Source organism: Podarcis liolepis (genome assembly GCF_965112155.1).
Source record: "Podarcis liolepis genome assembly, chromosome: 7".
Taxonomy (NCBI): domain Eukaryota; kingdom Metazoa; phylum Chordata; class Lepidosauria; order Squamata; family Lacertidae; genus Podarcis; species Podarcis liolepis.
This window is the reverse complement of record NC_139561.1, coordinates 20,058,602-20,077,547: the sequence shown is the minus strand read 5'-3', so window position 1 is coordinate 20,077,547 and position 18,946 is coordinate 20,058,602. Positions and strand designations below refer to the sequence as shown.

At 44.4% G+C, this 18,946-nt stretch overlaps 1 protein-coding gene and 1 long non-coding RNA gene across 31 annotated transcripts in view; both read right to left on the bottom strand.

The window, feature by feature from the left end:
- RERE (arginine-glutamic acid dipeptide repeats) overlaps nt 1-18,946 on the bottom strand; it is a 348,430-nt gene that overhangs the window by 169,028 nt on the left and 160,456 nt on the right. The window lies entirely within an intron of this gene.
- On the bottom strand, nt 12,635-18,094 carry LOC310711504. Its single transcript, XR_014528509.1, has 2 exons — nt 14,893-18,094; nt 12,635-14,628 (listed from the first exon to the last, which is right to left on the bottom strand). It is a non-coding gene; the product is annotated as an uncharacterized lncRNA (long non-coding RNA).

Here is an 18,946-nt window from a genome sequence, read left to right as displayed (position 1 = left end):
CTCAGAAGCAACACAAAAGAATTAAGAGGAGGAGGAAGCTGATAGCCAGAGCTACCCATTGATTAGACTACAGTAATTGTAAGTAAGAAGTCAGGCAGGTGGGGGGGGGGGCAAGCTAAGGGCAGAATGAGGCTGGTAGGGCAGTGTCTCATTTGCTCTAATGAACCAGCCTCCACTGAACAAGTGTCCCCGTCCTAAGGTAAGAATTCAGAGCCACTACCAAATCTGTTTATAGATGGCCGTAAAAATTTACTGTTTAAGAGCCTACTAATCCTTTTCATGTCTGCAGCTAGAAATCTATTAAGATAATATTGGAAAACAGCCACTAAATTAACTCTGGAGGCCTAGTGGGGTAGACTGTAGAAGATTGCTTTTTTGGAAAAACTAACAAAGCATCTTTGAGCACTATTTCAAAACGATTTTGAAATAATATGTTTATTCAACACACAGGAAAGGATAAAAGTTATCTTCTCACCACCAGCTATCCCCGGCTCACTCTGGGGCAATCTGGTAAGACAGAGAGTAAAGACACTAAACGGGTATAGTCAACTCTAAACTATTATCCAAGCCTGCCAGATATTTGACTGTGCATGGAAGGATTTGGGGGGATGGAGTACACAGAGGCTGTTTTCAGAAACAAAAATGTTTTTAGAAATGAATTCAGAGCCACACAATGTTGCATGCAACAAAGCTAAGACCTGCAAAGGCAGACGGCGTGATGCCAAAAGCAAACAGAAGCAGTCTTCCAGTTTGCTTAAAACAAGAGCAATTTATTTCCCTATATGTTCCTTTTCGGCTTCGCTGAACTGAAAATTCAGAACACCTCTGTGCTCAGAGAAATGGGGTGGGGATATATACTTCTTTCTAAAGTGCACTGTTATTTTTATATTGCAAAGAAAGTATTTCACCTTCATCACGGGAAAGCGTGTGTGCGTGTGTGTGTGTGCGTGTACGCGCTCTCACAGAAAAAAATAATAAACACTATCATAAACCATTTCACAAAAGGTCACAGGCCACTGCTTACTATCTCTCAATTAATCCCACTGAGGCATCTTTCCGCTCTGTTTCTTGCTTTATGTTCTTTGAATTTCGCTCTGTAACACCTGATGTCAGATAAGCCAAGCAGAAGCATTCATTGCTAGCAGCCTCTCTTTTTTGCTTATAGGTGGCATGCTACAAGGGTAAGGGGCACAGATTGTGTTCCTTAAACCATATTTCAGTCTTACACATTTCTGTGACACAGAACTGAGAATATATCCTTGACATAAATGAATGATCCCTGTTGGAAAGGGTAGTTCAATGGCAAGAGCATCTGCTTTGCACGCTGAAGGACCTAGGTTCAATTCACAGCATCTCCATGTAGGGCTGGGAATATTCCCCCATCGGAAAACCTGGAGAGCTGAGGCCAGTCGGACAAACCTGAGCTAGATGGACCGATGGTCTGACCAGCTATAAGGATGTTTCTTATGAGTTCAAATACACACAACAGAGGCTGCCGCCCACTGCACTTCTGGCCAGTTTACTGCTCTGTTCTTGTCTCCTTCCAGTCAGCTTACTTTGGAGAATAGATAACTATTTGATCTATGCACTAGGGGCAACTAATCAGGGGTGGTGCATCCCATTTCGCTGCTTGAGGAGAAACAGGAAGTGTTGCTTTGCTGTGCCGCCGCCACTCCCATCACCACTACCTGCCACTGCCGCCCACTCTGCCACTGCTGTGTGCCCTGCCAGGAGGCACTGATTTCAGGTAAGATCGCACCAATTTTGGGTGAGAGTGGTGAATCCAGCCCACGGACGGTCCAGGAATCAGCGTGTTCTTACATGAGTAGAATGTGTCCTTTTATTTAAAATGCATCTCTGGGTTATTTGTGGGGCCTGCCTGGTGTTTTTACATGAGTAGAATGTGTGCTTTTATTTAAAATGCATCTCTGGGTTATTTGTGGGGCATAGGAATTCGTTCATTTCCCCCCCAAAAATATAGTCTGGCCCCCCACAAGGTCTGAGGGACAGTGGACCAGCCCCCTGCTGAAAAGGTTTGCTGACCCCTGCCCTGTTAGGAATCCTTTGACCAACAGTTGAACTGGATGATGCCCGACACCCACCCACCCCAGTTCTAGTATGATGAGAGAAAAACTTTCTCCCTTTCAATATATATATATATATATATATATATATATATATATATATACACACACACACACACACACACACACACAATAATAATAATAATAATAATAATAATAATAATAATAATAATAATTTATACCCTGCCTATCTGGCTAGGTTTTCCCAGCCACTCTGGGTGGCTTCCAACAAAATATTAAAATACAATAGTCCATTTAACATTAAAAGCTTCCCTAAACAGGGATGCCTTCAGATGTCTTCTAAAAGTCTGGTAGTTGTTTCTCTCTTTGACATCTGCTGGGAGGGCATTCCACGGGGCGGTTGCCACCACCGAGAAGGCCCTCTGCCTGGTTCCCTGTAACTTGGCTTCTTGCAACGAGGGAACTGCCAGAAGGCCCTCGGCACTGGACCTCAGTATCCAGGCAGAACGATGGGGGAGGAGACGCTCCTTCAGACGCTTCTTTCCATTTGCTTTAAACTCCTTTAAGTTTCACTGCTAAACTTCATAATTCACTCTTCATGCACAATTAAAGAGAAACTCCAGAGAAACGGTTTCCCAGCCACCTGGCATTTCAGGCACTGGCACTTGCAAAACGTATGCTTATGTAAACATACTTTGTGTACTGTAGACACACATACACAGAAAGAAATCCCTGCACCAGATCATCCAGCCCAACAGGGTCAAAACTGGAAGGCAAAGCCAACCCTGCTCACTCACCTGCAGTGAGGAAAAGGGGTTTGCAATAGCAAAAGCCCACCTGGCAGATCATTACTCAACCAGCAGCTTGCCACTTCCCATGCTCTGAGCCAAGTGCTCCAGAGGAAGAAACCATACAGAGTAAAGGTTTATCAAGAATTGAGATGGTGCGGTTGCGGGTGGCAGGAAGCCCCTTACAGCCTAAAGGGCAAAGGACTGCAGCTAAGCAGCAGAGCTCAGGTTTGCAGACAGTCCAAGGTTCAATCAATGGCAACTCTAGGCAAGGCTGCTGCCAGTCAGTGTAGACGGTACTGAACAACATGGACTAACAAACTGACCCAGATTAAGGCTATTACCTGTGTTCCTTCATCAATAAGCAAGGCATCTGGCTGTAGGCTAATCCTACTCTGGATAGGCTCTTTTAAATTAATGGACGTGCCTAACTTAGGTCCATTAATTTTAATAGGTCTGTTCTTAGAAGGAGTAGCATTGGATACAGCCCACCTAGTTTGAGGAATTATGCTGGATGCTAACCTGCTACTGGGCCACATTCAAGGTTCTGATACTAACTTAAAAGGCCCTATACACCTCAGCACTGGGTTACTTGAGAGGCTGCCTTATCCCTTACAGACCAAGTAGGTCACTGTGTTCTTCGGCAGTTTCTCAAAGTCCCTAAAATATCAGAAGCCCACTCTTTCAGTGGAGCTGCCCCTATACAGTGGTACCTCGGGTTAAGTACTTAATTCGTTCCGGAGGTCCGTTCTTAACCTGAAACTGTTCTTAACCTGAAGCACCACTTTAGCTAATGAGGCCTCCTGTTGCCGCCGCGCCACCAGAGCACGATTTCTGTTCTCATCCTGAAGAAAAGTTCTTAACCTGAAGCACTATTTCTGGGTTAGCGGAGTCTGTAACCTGAAGCGTATGTAATACCACTGTATTGTGGGAGAGCATCTGCCTCTGTACTGTGGAACAGATATGACAGGCACCCACTCTCTCTGCTTTCCAGAAACAACTGGGTGAAAAGCTGCGTTTTTACAAAAAAAAAAATACAAAATGAAACTGTTTTTCTACTTTTCCAGGTGTTTTTATACTTTCATAGAATTGTAGAGTTGGAGCCCTGAGGATTATCTAGCTCAGCCCCCTGCAATAGCTGTCCCATATGAAGATCGAACCTGCAGGCTTGGCATTATCAACATCATGCTCTAACCAACTGAGCTATCCAGCTGCCATTAGATGAATGTAAAAGTGAATCCATATAACAGAATAATAATAAGCATACACACACATATGTACACAGGAGGGCCTAGTTCAGATGTCACATTAAACCAGTTTTAAATTAAACTATGGTTTAACATGAACAAACAACATGCATTAGCATGCTCTGCTCCTTCCTTTAGGCAACCAGGAAGGAAACAGACCAGAGGCTGGCTACATGTTACATGTTTCTGTCCAAACAAAACACAAGCTCTAGTTATCACATAACGTGAAGCCAGTCTCTAGACTGTTTCCTCCTGGGCCTGACAAAGGTAGGGTTGGAGCAGGAGCTCAGGAGTAGTCTGAGCAGTGGGTTAAAACACAGTGTAATTTTAACTATGGTTTAGCTTGACATCTGAACCAAGCCAGGGTGTTCTACAGTGTTGTTCCACTTAGAGGAACAGACGTTATGAGAACATGGCCCCCATCATCTCTCTTCCTCTCAAATCCTGTAGTCTTTCCAAGTGCAAAAATCTAAAGGCCACAAGACTGCACAGATTCTGCCTTCTCTCTTAACAAATCTCTACAGGAATTTCCTCAACAGGCACTGATGGATAGAATACACTCACTGAAATGAGCCACGGTGACTTTTGAGGCCTGGTGGTGACTCACTACTGAACAACTTGGTTGGGGGCAGAGAGAAACAGCTTGGTAGTTGGGACCTGCCATCTTTCCGCAGGGCCTGCAAGACAGAGTTGTTCCGCCAGGCCTTTGGTCAGGGCACAGCCTGACTCCCTCCTCTGGCAACCTGCACATAATTCTGCATAATTGGTTGCCATCAATTTGATTTAATTAATTTTATAATGGAATTTTTAGATTGTGTGATTATTTGACTGATTATTTTATTGTTGTTAGCCGCCCTGAGCCCGGCTTTGGCTGGGGAGGGCGGGATATAAATAAAATTTATTATTATTATTATTATTATGTAGCCAAGGAAGAAAGAGGTCTGAGTTTAGCAGTTCGGTTGGGTGAAAGGGACTTGAAGGAGGAGGCTCCAAGGTCATGCGACTGCCTTGGAGGCGAGGGGGGCAACTGTGACACTGCATGAAAAGACAAAGAACTGCATCTGGTCGCTTGCCTGCTCTCTTCCCAGCTCAACCTATATATTTATGAACAAATAGGTATCACAACATACACCCAAGGATTGAAGTGCTCCCTTTCTTTATTTGCAATGAAACTGACCCAGCAGCAGCTGACCTGGAACCTCCTGGTTGCTTAGTAAGGCAAGGAAGTGTTGAAACAATACGAAAGGGACAATTCTTATTAGAACAATTCAAAAGAAGGCCATAAACACTTCTGATCCCAGCTTTTCTTCTCCCCACTCAACCTCTTTCCTGCTCCACTCTACTCTGATTACAGATTAGGGCTCTCCCACCAAAGCAAATTTGGCAGCAGGGCTGCTGAAGGGAGTATTGATAGCACAACCCTCCTCCTTCCGCACTTTGCCTGATTAGCATTTCTATTGCTGCGCAGGGCACAGAGGACGCTGTAAATCAAACACACTCAGTGTCAAGCACAATAACCAAAACAGTTACCTAAACAACTAACGGGTACTGTGAATGCGTTTAACTAAGCATCGAATAAGTGCCCCGGCAATTAAATTCCATTACGGTTCCTGAGACTTTAAACCTTGAGGAAGGTGAGGCCCAAGTGAAGACGCCCTTCCAGAGGGCTCCTGGCATTTGCTACTAAAATGCCATTTCTGGCACTGAGTTCGCATCTAATTGCTGAGCAGCACCAGCTGCAGCATCTATTGCTAACATTAAAAACAAGCTTTGAAGTCGGCACAGGCAGCTCCAATAGATTCCTCACCTTTGCAAATATCAAGAGGAGGGACAAAGATCCCCCAGAAGCTCACCAAGAAAAATGGCCTTTTAACAACAGAGTACTGATAGGGGATGAAAAGGCTAAATCACCAAAAACACCGAACTGCATAGGACGGAACTGCTTTTTTAAAAAGTGGTTAAAAATATGGTTTAAAGTAGTTCATGGGGGCGAGAGGAAACTGAGACAGTTCAGCAGGATGTGGTTGTGACAAACCACAACACCAGGAGACAACCAACCAACCCACAGAATCAACGGCAATTCTCTTGTACTTTCAGCTAAAACAGAAAGAAAAGCGGGGTGGAGTGGGGTCAGACTTGCCACGTTGGCATCCCACAACGGCAAGCAGGAGCGTCACACCAAGGGCAGGAAACTTGGGGATGGGGTTGGGATTCTGCACAAATCCATTCCCTCTTGCTGAGTTATTTGAGGGACCTGACAGCACTTTGCCAGCATTCAAGGGATTGTCATCCCAAACACTGCGTGAATGCGAAAGGGTGTCAACATTTTCACATCATCAGGTTTTCCCATTCAGCAAAATTCCTTCTTGTTGGAACTTTTTCATAAGCTCCATAACATAAAGCAGATCTTTTGTCATTTTTAAATAAAAGATTGTCGGTGGGTGGGTAACTGTACATAAACACTCGCATGCACACACAGCTTCTAAAAGGCCCCTGCAGAGTGAAAAGTGGTTTGCCACATAATACAAGGGATCTGCTGCTTGAGTAACCCAAGACAAGCCCTGCTGGATAAAGCAAAAAGGCTCACGCAGACTGTTTGCAAACAGTGGCAAATCAGATACTTCTGGAAAGGCCACAGGATGGGCGTGATGGAGATAACAATTACCTACTACTGCTCTGCCACTACCAGCACCAACCAATATTCAGAGGAATGCCACTGCGGAAGACTCTTTAACTAGCAAAGCTCATCCTTGTGGATAGACCTGTCTTTGGTAAATCGCGCCTGATCCCCTTTCAAAGCCACCTAAGCCAATTGCTATCACTGCATCTTGCAGCAGAGAGGCACAAACCCAAAACCCGTTTGGGGCACATAGAATTAGTGGCTCAGCTGTCTAGACCCTGGTCACTGGCTCTCATTTGATCATGTACTGCAATTGCATACCATATGCACTATTGCCCTAGCAACTGTTGACTATTCAAGCAAACATTCCTGTTATGAATTATTTGCATGTTCAATGTTCCAGCTATCAGAATTGTTCTGTGTACACACATTCTGGCTATCTTTAATTAGATTTCATTACCTTAATTGAGATGATGAGCATGTTTCTCTATCTACATCTTCAGTTTGCTTTGTATATTCTGCACAGTACTTTGTATGTTCAGCACAGCATTAGGTACAATTTTTATCTGATCTTTCCTTTCAAGGAACTCAGTGTGGCACACATGATCACCCCAATTTTTTTTATCATTGCGACCCAGTGAGTCAGGTACGGCTTTCTGACTGGGTGGGGTTGGAACCCTGGTCACTCCGGTCTACATCCAATCCATGAATCACTACACCATTTTGGCTCTCAAAAGAGAAATACCTCAAGCAATGTCATGTTGACCATTCAGAAGAGATGGATGGAAATGTGGATTAATGGACATTCCTGCAAATTTGAAAGTTGATGGCACAATAACCGGTTTTAATTTTTCTAACAAATTCCCTATCTTCAGGGAAATCTCTCCCTGAAGAGAGTTAACACCTCTATGCATTGCTAAGCATTGCGAAGTATGTCTTGTGGTGCATACCCAATTGATAAGAGGTAAAGGGCAGGTCTATTGAGCATCACTGTAGACCCATGAGAACCCATACATAAAAACACTTTGCTGTTATTGCACTTTAGCGAGCTCAGGTGGGAGGCACTTGCCAGTCTCTGTTGACAATACTGAGATAGATGGACCAATGATCTGATTTTGTATCAGGCAGAGCTACCTGTGTCCCTGTGTTCATTACTAATATTTGAATTAAGGCATCTCAGGGTTTCCAAAGTCACAGTTTCAATTGGCTGTACTTTTAAAAAAAATCACACAGTGCCTATTTCTTTGTTTATTTATTGCTGTGATTTATTACTGGAGTTTTCTTGTGTGTGTCACTTTAAAAAGGAAAAGCTCACAACCACACTTCACGTTTCCATGTCTTGTTTTGTTCACCAACCAAAGCCAGCAAGCATCTGTGTAGGAAGAAAGAGCACCCGGGGGTCACGCCCTGCCTAATCAGAGGTGAAGATTATGCAGCAGACAGAATTACACAGAGTAGCAGGTTACACAGGCAAATGCAGGGATGGGGGGGGGGAGGGATGAAATCAACAGCTGCAGCATCCAGATGAAAGATTTATGATGATATTTTACCACACGCCAATGGAATTTTGCACTTCAGAGTGTGAAAATCTTTTTTGCTCAGGGGGCCAGCCTGTTCTGGAACTCAAAAAGCTTAGATTAGAAGGCAACAAACAATATTTTGAGATTTTTATATATATATTTTAAATGCACAGACGGTAACCTGAAAATCAGCAAACACATACATACACAATGGATTCAGAAGGCTTTCCAGCAGCCCATTGCCTGGCGTTAACACAATGGGCTGTACTCCATTCTGGTCTACCTAGGTCGCAGTGGTATTTTTTTGATCAGGTTACACAGCACAAGGAGATGAAATTTCTTATGAGCGCTTGTGTAATACAAATATGTAAAGCTGTGCTCTTAGTCGGAGGCCAGGAGATATGAGGACTTGGCAAAAGGAGAAAAAACATAACCTTCTGGGGAATGTGATTTTTTTGACAGAAAGGTTATTTGGGGTGGGGGGACGGGGACACCAGAGTAGCTGTATTTCTGAGGGAGATGCCCAGAGCAGAAGACAGTATTATGGATTACATTCCTACTTTTGATGTGGGGTTTTTTTGTGATAAGCCTGGAAGCTAAAAAGGCACCAGGGAGCTGAAATTATCTAATTGATCTGCACACAAAAAGGTAACCTCTCTTTTAAAAACTCCCTTGAAAAGACAAGGGATTGTCTGACTAAAAACTCCCTTGAAAAGACAAGGGATTGTCTGACTAAAAACTCCCTTGAAAAGACAAGGGATTGTCTGACAATCCACGACAGAGTTAAGAAGCCCAGGGTGACTCACCAAAAACTACAATAAGATAGAGAGCATAAATTAACATCTTTATCCTTGACAGGGCCAAAGCATGTATATTTTATTGTCTTAATTAAAGGGATCTCACTATAAATTGAACATCTGGGCTGCAGAGACTGCCACTGTGGTCTCAACAGCTGCAAGGGAGATATTCTGGGCATTGAAGTCAACCATCCACCACCTGGCTGCTAAGAGTAACTGGACATGGGGGGGGGGGAGGCCACAGTTTTGTTATCAAGCATGCAACTTGTTCCTGGAAAATTTGAGGGTGCTGGGACATTATATTTTGTGCACACCTGGTTCACCATTAGTGTGTTGCTACTGTCCACCTACCTATTCTTCCCAGTCTCCTTCCTCCATTGTACAACGTATTTGCACACACACACCACATCTCTGAGTCATGCCCACTGCCTGCCCCAGCTCTTTATAAAGTCAGGGCAGGTGCCCAAGAAAGCTCTGAAGGCTGTTCGGCTGCCATTGCACCACACTAGTCCTTCCCCTGGCAGAGAAAAGCTACATGGCACCACTCCAGCTGCCTGCTCAGGCTGGTCACTGGCAGAAGATGCCAAGATGTGCAGAACCTCTTATTGGGAAAGAGGTTGGCAGAACCAGCCATGTCAAAGAAGTTGTTCCACTGCACTCTTTCCCCAAAGCTCTTTTAAAGAGCATTTGTTCTGGATTACTAACTAACCAACCAAAGTATCACTGAGAATGTACCAGAAGTCGTTAAAAAAACCAAACTCCTGTATTGTTTGGCTGTAAGCTATAACAAAAATGAAAAGGGACATCCAGAGTTGAGCCGTGGTAGCTGGGACTGATAGAAGTTGTAGCTCCAACCTTCTGGTTGGTGAAGCCCAGGGCAATAACTGAATTCTTTCATCGTTCCATTGCAACTTTTCCTGTGTGCAAAGGGCAAACCAAGAACAGTTGTGTTTGCTGCCATCAAGCAATGCAGCCCAGCCACAACATCAGAAGAGCAGCAGCTGCCAAAAGGGGAACACAAGTATGACAATTACCTTTTCCCACCACTGAAAGAGGACCACAAATTGAGTTCTGCCATGCTGCAGTACACAGGGAGTGCCTCATACATACAGAGACAAAACATATGTCCACCCAGTTCAGCATTGCCTACAAGGACTGCCAACAGATCTCTGGAATTTCAGGGGCTCTCTCCCAACCCTACCTGGGGATGCCACTGGGGATTGAACCCAAGACCTCTGGCATGCAAAACAGATGATTTGCCACTGAGCTACAGCCCTTCCCCTTTGTCCTCCCTGGGAGACAATCTAAGTTTCTACCACCATACTCACTAGTCACCACAGAGGCTCAATTTGAGCCCAGTTACCAACAAATCTGAGCAGCTGAACAGTAGGGCTGGGCGATAACTGGTTTTCAATATAGTGATATATCACCAGATAAATATCGCAATATATCGATATATCACAATATCTGAAATAAGGAACTATGCAGAGGCGAACAAGACAATGTCCTGGCAACTGCTACTGTTTAAGGATCTGAAACGGATTAATGATATTATCAATCACCTCATGGTCACTTTCAGCAGCAGACAAGCCAAAATGCATTCAAATGAAACTTTTGGTTTGGGGCTCGGCTAACAAATGGTGGTATTCCGGACAATCCAAAGTACAGTGATGAGTCAACATGAATACAAACAATCTGGGACTGCCGGACTGGCAGCAGGTCTACTGGGAAACAGAAGAGGCAGCAGCCTGGTGGCGGCAGAATCAACAATGTCAGGGGAGGGGAAGAAGCAGCAGCAGCCTGGCAGCAGGGGCACAATAATCAGCAGCCTGCAAAGCACTGCCACGGCAGTGGACAGCAGTGGCAAAAGTGGCAACGGCCTGCAAGGCCTTGTTATGGCGGTGGCAGTAGTGGCAGCCTGCGAGGCCTTGCAGTGGCAGCAGGAGACAGTGACAGAAGCAGAGGTGGCCTGCAAGGCCTTGCTGAGGCAGGCTGCCACAGCTTCTGTCACCACCTCCCACTACTGCCAGGAGGAGTTGCAGGCTGCTGCCACTTCTTGCCACCACGGCGAGGCCTCGCAAGCCCCATTGCTTGTGTCGCCACAAGGCTTCACAGGCTGCCACTACTATTGCTGCCATCTCCCGTCGCCAGTGCAATGCCTCGCAGGATGCCGCTACTGGCAGTACCAGATTGTTTGTATTCAGTATGACTCATCGCCGTACTTTGGATTGTCCTGAATCCCACCATTTGGTAGCCAAGCCAAAAACCAAAAGTCCTGTTGGGGTGCATTTTGGCATGCCTAGTGATAAAACTGAGTGTTCAATGGTTGATAATATTGTCATTTGTCCATTTTAGACCCCTAAGTAGTAGCAGTTTCCAGGACAGTTTGCCTCTGTATAGTTCCATCCTTGTTTCAGATATTGTGGTAGATTGTGATGCTTAGCTGGTGATAACACTGCAATGTTTAGCTGCTGTAACTATGATGTTTAACTGGTGATAACATTGCAACGTTTAGCTAGTGAATTACTGCAATGTTTAGCTGGTGAGTTATCATAATGTTGAAAACCAGGTATCGCCTAACCCTTGCACACATTGTGATTCGCGATATATTGCCAGCTCAAATATTATAAAACAAGTATCACACTGTGAACTTCAAACCAGTGTTGGACAATATACTGATATATTGCCTAGCCCTACTGAGCGGCTGCTTAGCTTCTATCTCTCCTGCTAGATCCCTCCACAAGAAAACCTGAAGGACTGCTAGGACAGGGAAGGTTTCCAGCAAATTAGTCTCTGAGGTTCTCCACAGTCACATTCTTAAGTACCAGGAGCAGGGGCCCTTTCTTCAGCTTCTCTTCTATAATAGTGAGCAAAAGAGTCTCTTTCTGCCTGGCACAAAGCAAGCCAGCTCACAGAAGTTCTGTAGCAGCTTTAAGGCTGCTGGCAGCAACTTCTGAGTAAGTGGACGCCTTGTTAGCCAGCCTTCTAACCCAAACCGAAGAGAGGGCAGAGAAGGCAAAGGACCCAACAACCCACAATGTAAAGCAAGAAGTCTTATTCCGCAGCAGTTTCCCTTGGTTATACTAGATAAGGTTCCAACTCCAAAACGGAAGGCAATGGAGTCCCCACCCACCCTGCTTTCTTCAGCACCATCAAGAGGGTATGTTGAAATCCAGTACTGATGCGGCACTATACCTCCCAGTTGCCACTCCTCACTCTGCCCAGCAAGAGAGAGGGCCTTACAGAGGATTGGCAGCGTCTGCCTAGGTTAAAATAAAAATCATCATCCAATGAAACACCAAAAGCAAGATACAATGAACTAGCTCTCAACTGCGATGTACAGGGAGTCTGCTCCACAGACCTTATAGCAAGATGACCGTGATGAATAAAGAGAAAATATCAGATTTGCACTTCCCTCTGAGGGCCTTTTCCCAGGGTTTGATATCATTTCACATTTTTATCTGTCATAAATGTTTTGATTTTACGGTGGGAAGCAGCATCTTATCCTGGAGTGTATATTTTGCATATTTTGAATAATCTTTATATACATAATTGGCAGATGAAGAATCAAAGCCCTGATTATATCGTGAGCCCTTATTTTTTCTTCTTATCTCTCCTTTTCTATGACTTCTAATTTTTGCTTTCTTTTCCTAACACTATCTCTATATTTACGTTTTGTTTTTTGATGTTTCCTATTTTGGGTTAATGAAGAGAGAGAGAGAGAGAGAGAGAGAGAGAGAGAGAGCGCTGATGGATGGAAGATGAAGGGCCCTGTTTGAGAGGTGGGGTAGAGAGAATCTCCCAGGGTAGGAGGATGGGGGAAGAGGGGAAAACTCCAAGGTGAGAGCAGGGAGGGCTCACCCTTTGTGTGGAATAAGGGTTAAGATACAACCTTGATATCTCCTCCTCGTCCCCTATCTTTTCTGTCTGTTTTATTTCTATTTAGATTAGTTTCGTTTTTATTGTATTCTGTGTTGAAAACTTTCAATAAAAGAAAATGATTATGGAAGCAGCATCTTGATGGCAGAGCATCTGCTTTGCATGCCTAAGGCCCCAGGTTCAATCCCTGGAATCAATTATTTGGGTTGGTGGAGACTCCTGCTTGACACCATGAAGAACCACGGTGGGTCAGTGTAAACAATAACGAGCTAGATGGACCAATGGTCTGGCTCAGTATAAAGTAGCTTCCTGTGTCCAAGTTTTGTCCCCCATCCCCCTTAAAGAGCCATCGCTAATATTTGTGGCATCTTCCCTGAACTTCAAAATAAAGGTTCACATCCAACTTCTGGGTACTGAGGAGACCAAATACCAGGTAGTTTTCCCTCTTTGTTTAACTGTTATATTTTGGTACAGAAGTGTCCTCAAGAGCCACCCTGGAGTCTCAAAAGATTCATCTCCAGAGTTGTTTACAATTTCCAGTTATGTAGAGAAGGATTCCACAGGTCTAGGTTTGCCAGAAATGTACAAGTTTCCAAGACAGAGGCTTCATAAACTTTTCCTGTTCTATTTAAGGTAACTTGCTTGGAATCAGGGTTCAGTAAATGACTGTAAATGTGATTAAAGGGAGGAAGGGGTGCAAAGTTTGTACAGCTGAGTGCCCTGAAGGTTCACAAAATAAAAAAGGAAATGCATACATGGTGCCATGCGCATTCCACTTTTGGACACCTGAGGTTGGCAGATCTAAGGGTCCTGAGTGAGCTTTTATTGGGCAAAGGGGGAACTTGTCCCAAGTGCCACTCAGCTGACACCACACTTTCAAGTTATGGCACCAATGTAACAAAAGCATGTTGATGGCGCGTCTTCGGCATTACCACTCAGCACATCTGGGTGCACGGCAATCCAAGCAACGGTCCACATGCCTGGCGCAACAAACTGAAAGGGCCACCCACCCTTCGTGACAGCTGGAAACTGGGGGGAACTAATAAAGAATACAAAGTCAAAGAAGGATTTCTTTTGTTAAAGTGGCTGTGTGCCTGACAGACAGATTACCCAGTAGTTGAAAGATAGATCTGAGGCAGAAGAACAAATATTTGGAGAAGGAGCTGAAGGTCAGCAGCTCCAATTCTACCATCTGTGACTCAGCTGAAAGAGAGGTGGTGGTAAAGAGGGAGGAGGGAGGGCTTCCCAGGACTTAGCTCAAACATTTCAGCTCTTCAAAGGAAGGGTGGCTGATACACGGAATGCCTTCCATTAAGCATGCCAATCCATTTTTATTGTTTCTGAACTTCAGTGTGCCAAAATATCACTGGTGCATTGAGTAAATAAATTGTGGCTCTCACTCAACGTATGAGAGCTTTTTATTTTATTTTAACAATATGAGTTTAATCAACTGATTAAATCTGAATAAATACCCATACTGGAGAGCAGGAATCATTCTGAAGGAGGAAATATACATTTAGCTGCACTTGTGCATTATAGCATAGCAGGTACTGTTGTATTTATCTATATCACTGCCTTGCTGTCAGTCAAGGACCCGAGGTGGCTCACAGCACAAAGTAAAACAGATACAGTTAAAAAACATGCACACAATAAATATAAATATTTAAAAAACCATTGAGTAACCTTTTTTTTAAAAAAAAAGCACAGAAAAGCCTATAATCATTTAAAAAGACTTGTACAGTCATACCTCGGGTTGAATGCACTTCGGGTTGAGTGCGTTCGAGTTGCGCTCCGCGACAACCCGGAAGTAACGGAGCATGTTACTTCTGGGTTTTGCCGCTTGCACATGCGCAGACACTCAAAATGACATCACGCGCATGCACAGAAGCAGTGAAAAGCGACGCATGCGCGCGCAGACGTGCTGTCACTAGTTACGTTTGCTTCTAGATGCGAACGGGGCTCCGGAACGGATCCCGTTTGTATCTAGAGGTACCACTGTACTCAAAAAGACCCCACCACAGCAGCCAATAAGTGGCCAAAGGTCTGCTGGAACAGGAAAGTGTTCCTTTTGCTTGCTGGCAAAAAGAAAACACAGAGGCCAGCCTAGCCTCCCCCAGAAAGGAGATCCACAATCAGAGAGGCCACCAAGAAGGCCCTGTCTCATGTCCTTCGCCAAGCATGCCTGTGAAGGTGGCAGGACCAAGAGAAAGGTAGGAGATAAGGTCCTTCAGATAGCCTTTGAAGAGAGGAGTCGGATCAAAGGTCCATCTAACTCAGCACTGCTTGCAGTGACAGTAGCCCTCCAGGATTTCAGAAAGTGACCTTATCCTAGCCCTACAAGGAAATGATGGGCCTCAAACCTAGAACCATCTGCATGTACAGCAGCTACCACTACTGAGTTTTGGCCTTCTCTTCCATCCCGAGAGGGCTATCTAAGAGGGTATTAGCCAAATGGTGGTGGTGGTGGTTATAATAAAATTAATATTTAAACAAATAAAAGCAAACAAACAATCTAATGATTTATTGATTTGGAAGTTGAAACCCTGTAATAAATGTGCAGCCCATTTTGGGCCCATTATCCAAGATATTAAATAGCCTTCTTTCCTAAGAGTGATGGCTGCAGCTCCAAGATTTGGAGTCCCCATATTTCTGTGGTTTGCACAGTCCCAGAGCTGCCTCTTTCACCCCTCACCATACATAGGTAAAATAATGTTCCAAGTGTCCGGAAGCAAAGTGGCTGAGAAACTAGACAGTGAATGAAAACCCAAATTCAGTGACGATACTCACTGGTGTAGGAGACAAGTCCTATGAGAAAAAGTTGGAGGCGTTTGGTTTGTTTATCTGGAGAAGAGGAAACGGAGAGGGGAACTTGAGAGCAGTCTTCAAATACCTGAAGGACAGTCAAAGAGCAAACCTTGTTCTCTGTTGCCGAAGAAGGAAGGTCTAGATTTAGGTACACTTTGGTAGAACATTAAGGTGGTACTTAAGCCCAGTTTTGCTCAGTGAAATTAAAGCATAATAACTAAGAGGAGTCCGTTCATTTCAGTGGGTCAGCGCTGAGTAAACCTTAGCTGAAGACCACCCCTAAGAGAGCCTGATTGACTGTGACAACAGTCTGACACTATAACAATTTAACTAACCATAGGGTTAAGAAGGTCTGGAGATGATCAGTGTCTGGATGGGTAAAATTCATGGGAACCAGATGGGAGGCTGCCTTGGGTTATGGTCTCCCCCCTCCTTGTTTTTCTACTCTATTTTGTTTTATGTTGTAAACCAACCTGTGGTCTCTTGTTGAAGGACAATATATAAATATGGTTTAATAATAATAACAACAACAATAATAATAAGGCAATGAAAAGGTGGGACATAAATATAAGAAGGGAATGTGCTTTCCCTCACTGGACAGTTATCCATTGAGGCGGCTTTGTATTGTGTGCATTGAGCAACAGAGCGTACTAGATTCTATGTATGATCCTATTATCAAACGTCACTTTTGCTAGAAGTCTGCTGGGTGGCCTCAGACCCAGAGCTGTTCTCTCTGCCTCAGTCACTGAATAGCATGTCATATTAACCCCCCCCCCTTACAGGATTGTGACAAATAGTAGCGAGACAACAGGTGTGAAGAATTCTGCTCTTAAGGAGTAGGGTCAAGCTCCTTCCAAATTAGACAGCATTATTGCAGTTTTGAAATCTCCACTTTGTTTCTTTTTTCTGAACTATGTAGATAAGCAATTTCCACACTTGAAGGGAGGGAAAAGAGAAGTACGTTTAGGATTAACGAACTTGCTACACAGAGAGCAGAAAGGGGATGGGCGGAGGAGAATCCTTATACACTGCTAATTTAATTAAAGAATTATCTTCTCAAAATACATCTAAATGGCCCCAAACTAATACAGACCCAACCGATCGCTTTCATCAAAATTGCAAGTTGCTCCAGATTCGAGCTGAGAATTCAACAACGCACAAAGCCAAAAAGAAATAAGTATTTCTAGGGCATTTTTTCAGCCAGAACTCACAGGAACTCAGTTCTAGCACCTCTCAGGTGGGCGCCATTGCCATTGTAAGAGAACAAGGGAGGTGTTCATAGTGAGTTCCAGCACCTCTTTTTTCTAGAAAAACAACACTGAGCACTTCCTTCACAAAGCCAACCAATGAGACCCAACCAATGTTTTTTCTACCTTGGAAACAAGTCAAGGAGTCCAAAAACCATTTCCTAGCCATACTGCATAGTCACAGAGACCACCACATTCAAATTTAGTGATCACCATGACATTCCACCTCCCTTGGAAATAAAAGCCCATTCTGAAAGTGCGAAAACAAATTTCTCTAATGAATTCTCTTTAGTGACTTATGAAGTGTAATAACATGACTCTGGGGACTTATCTTCGCTCTCTCTCACACACACACACAAAACCTGAACAGTGCTCCAAGTACCCCCCGATGACTACAGAGAAGATCTCAACTTCAATAATCCTAAAGGTCAGGGGCAATATTAAATAAAACAGATGTTCTTGCTATTTGACATACTTAAAGGAGTTGGCTAAATTCATTTTAACTCCAATTGCTCCCAATAGTTATTTTTTTAAAAAGGGTTGAATTATTTTTAGATGCAAAAAAGAAGCCCATCACCTGCCGTGTGTGTGTGTGTGTGTGTGTGTGTGTGTGTGTGTGTGTGTTCTCTTCGTTCTAAGAAGACAGCTTCTGTTTTATTTAGCAGCCAATTATCTGAACACCAGGTGTAGGAAATGGCTGTGTTTACATTGGGTGAACACCAGGAAATGAGACTGTGGGGGGAAAGCGGCAGGCGAGAGGTCCAAGGTGCAGGAGCATTACTGGTAAGAGGTTTGCATAATTAAGAATCCAGGCAATTAGGTCACAGGGATGGATACAAATAAATTCACACCAATTTTTACAGCTCCTGTCAGCACACCACTACTGCATCCTGTCCCTTCCATAATGTTCTCCTTTAAATGAATAAAAAAAATAGTTATGTATCTCCTCATTCACATGGGGACAGGGACAAAAGCAAGCAGAATTATAATCCACCACCATAAGCGCACACACACCCTGCCTTGTCTCCTGAACATCTTGTCAATGGAAGTAGGGGAGAGTAGGGAGCTTTTTAAAGCTAAATTGCTTTAAAGCCAGGTTATAACGCAGCCATAGGACGGGAAGATAGTAAGGCAAAGCAAAGGCAACTACCGTATTTTTCGCCCTATAGGACGCACTTTTTCCCCTCCAAAAATGAAGGGGAAATCTGTGTGCATCCTATGGGGTGAATACAGGCTTTCGCTGAAGCTTGGAGAGCGAGAGGGGTCGGTGCACACCGACCCCTTCCGCTCTCCAGGCTTCAGGAAGCTATCAGCAAGCCTGGGGAGCCCGCGGGAGTTCCCGCAAGGCTTCCTAGGCTGCGGATAGCAGCCTGCTGCACGGAGCGCGGGGCGCCCTGAAACAGAGCGCCCCGTGCTTCGGGCAGACATCGGCCAGCCCCACAAGCTCGGGGGACAGCGGGGAGGCGCAGCGCCGCCATCCCGCTGTTCCCTGAAATGGTTTGGTTTCCCCGACCTGGTTTTGGGGGGGGAAATAAAGGGGGGGAATTCCTTTATTCCCCCCCCCAAAAAAACTAGGTGCGTCCTATGGGACGGAGCGTCCTATGGGACGAAAAATACGGTATATGGCTGGCATTAAAGGCAAGCACCACTGTGTCTTACGGTAAACAAGAGGCTTACAAGGACCTGTCCAACGCTGCAGAAACTGAGACTTAGGCTTGGGATCGGATAGGTGGAAGGCCAGCAAAAGCAATTAATGTGTGTTGAGCAAAGAAGAGGGGAAATCTGGCTCCTGAGCATTGGGAACAATCGATCCCTTTCAAGAACTATGAGGACTACTAGTTTGTGCATATATATTAAAAAGAGACCATGATTTTTATTACAGGATTGGTTTCTGTATTATAGAAACGCAGAATGCTACACAATTCTTAGGAAGGGATTTAGAAGGAGAGCTCTAAAATAAATGACTGTCACTCAGTGTCATACCAGGCTGACTACACC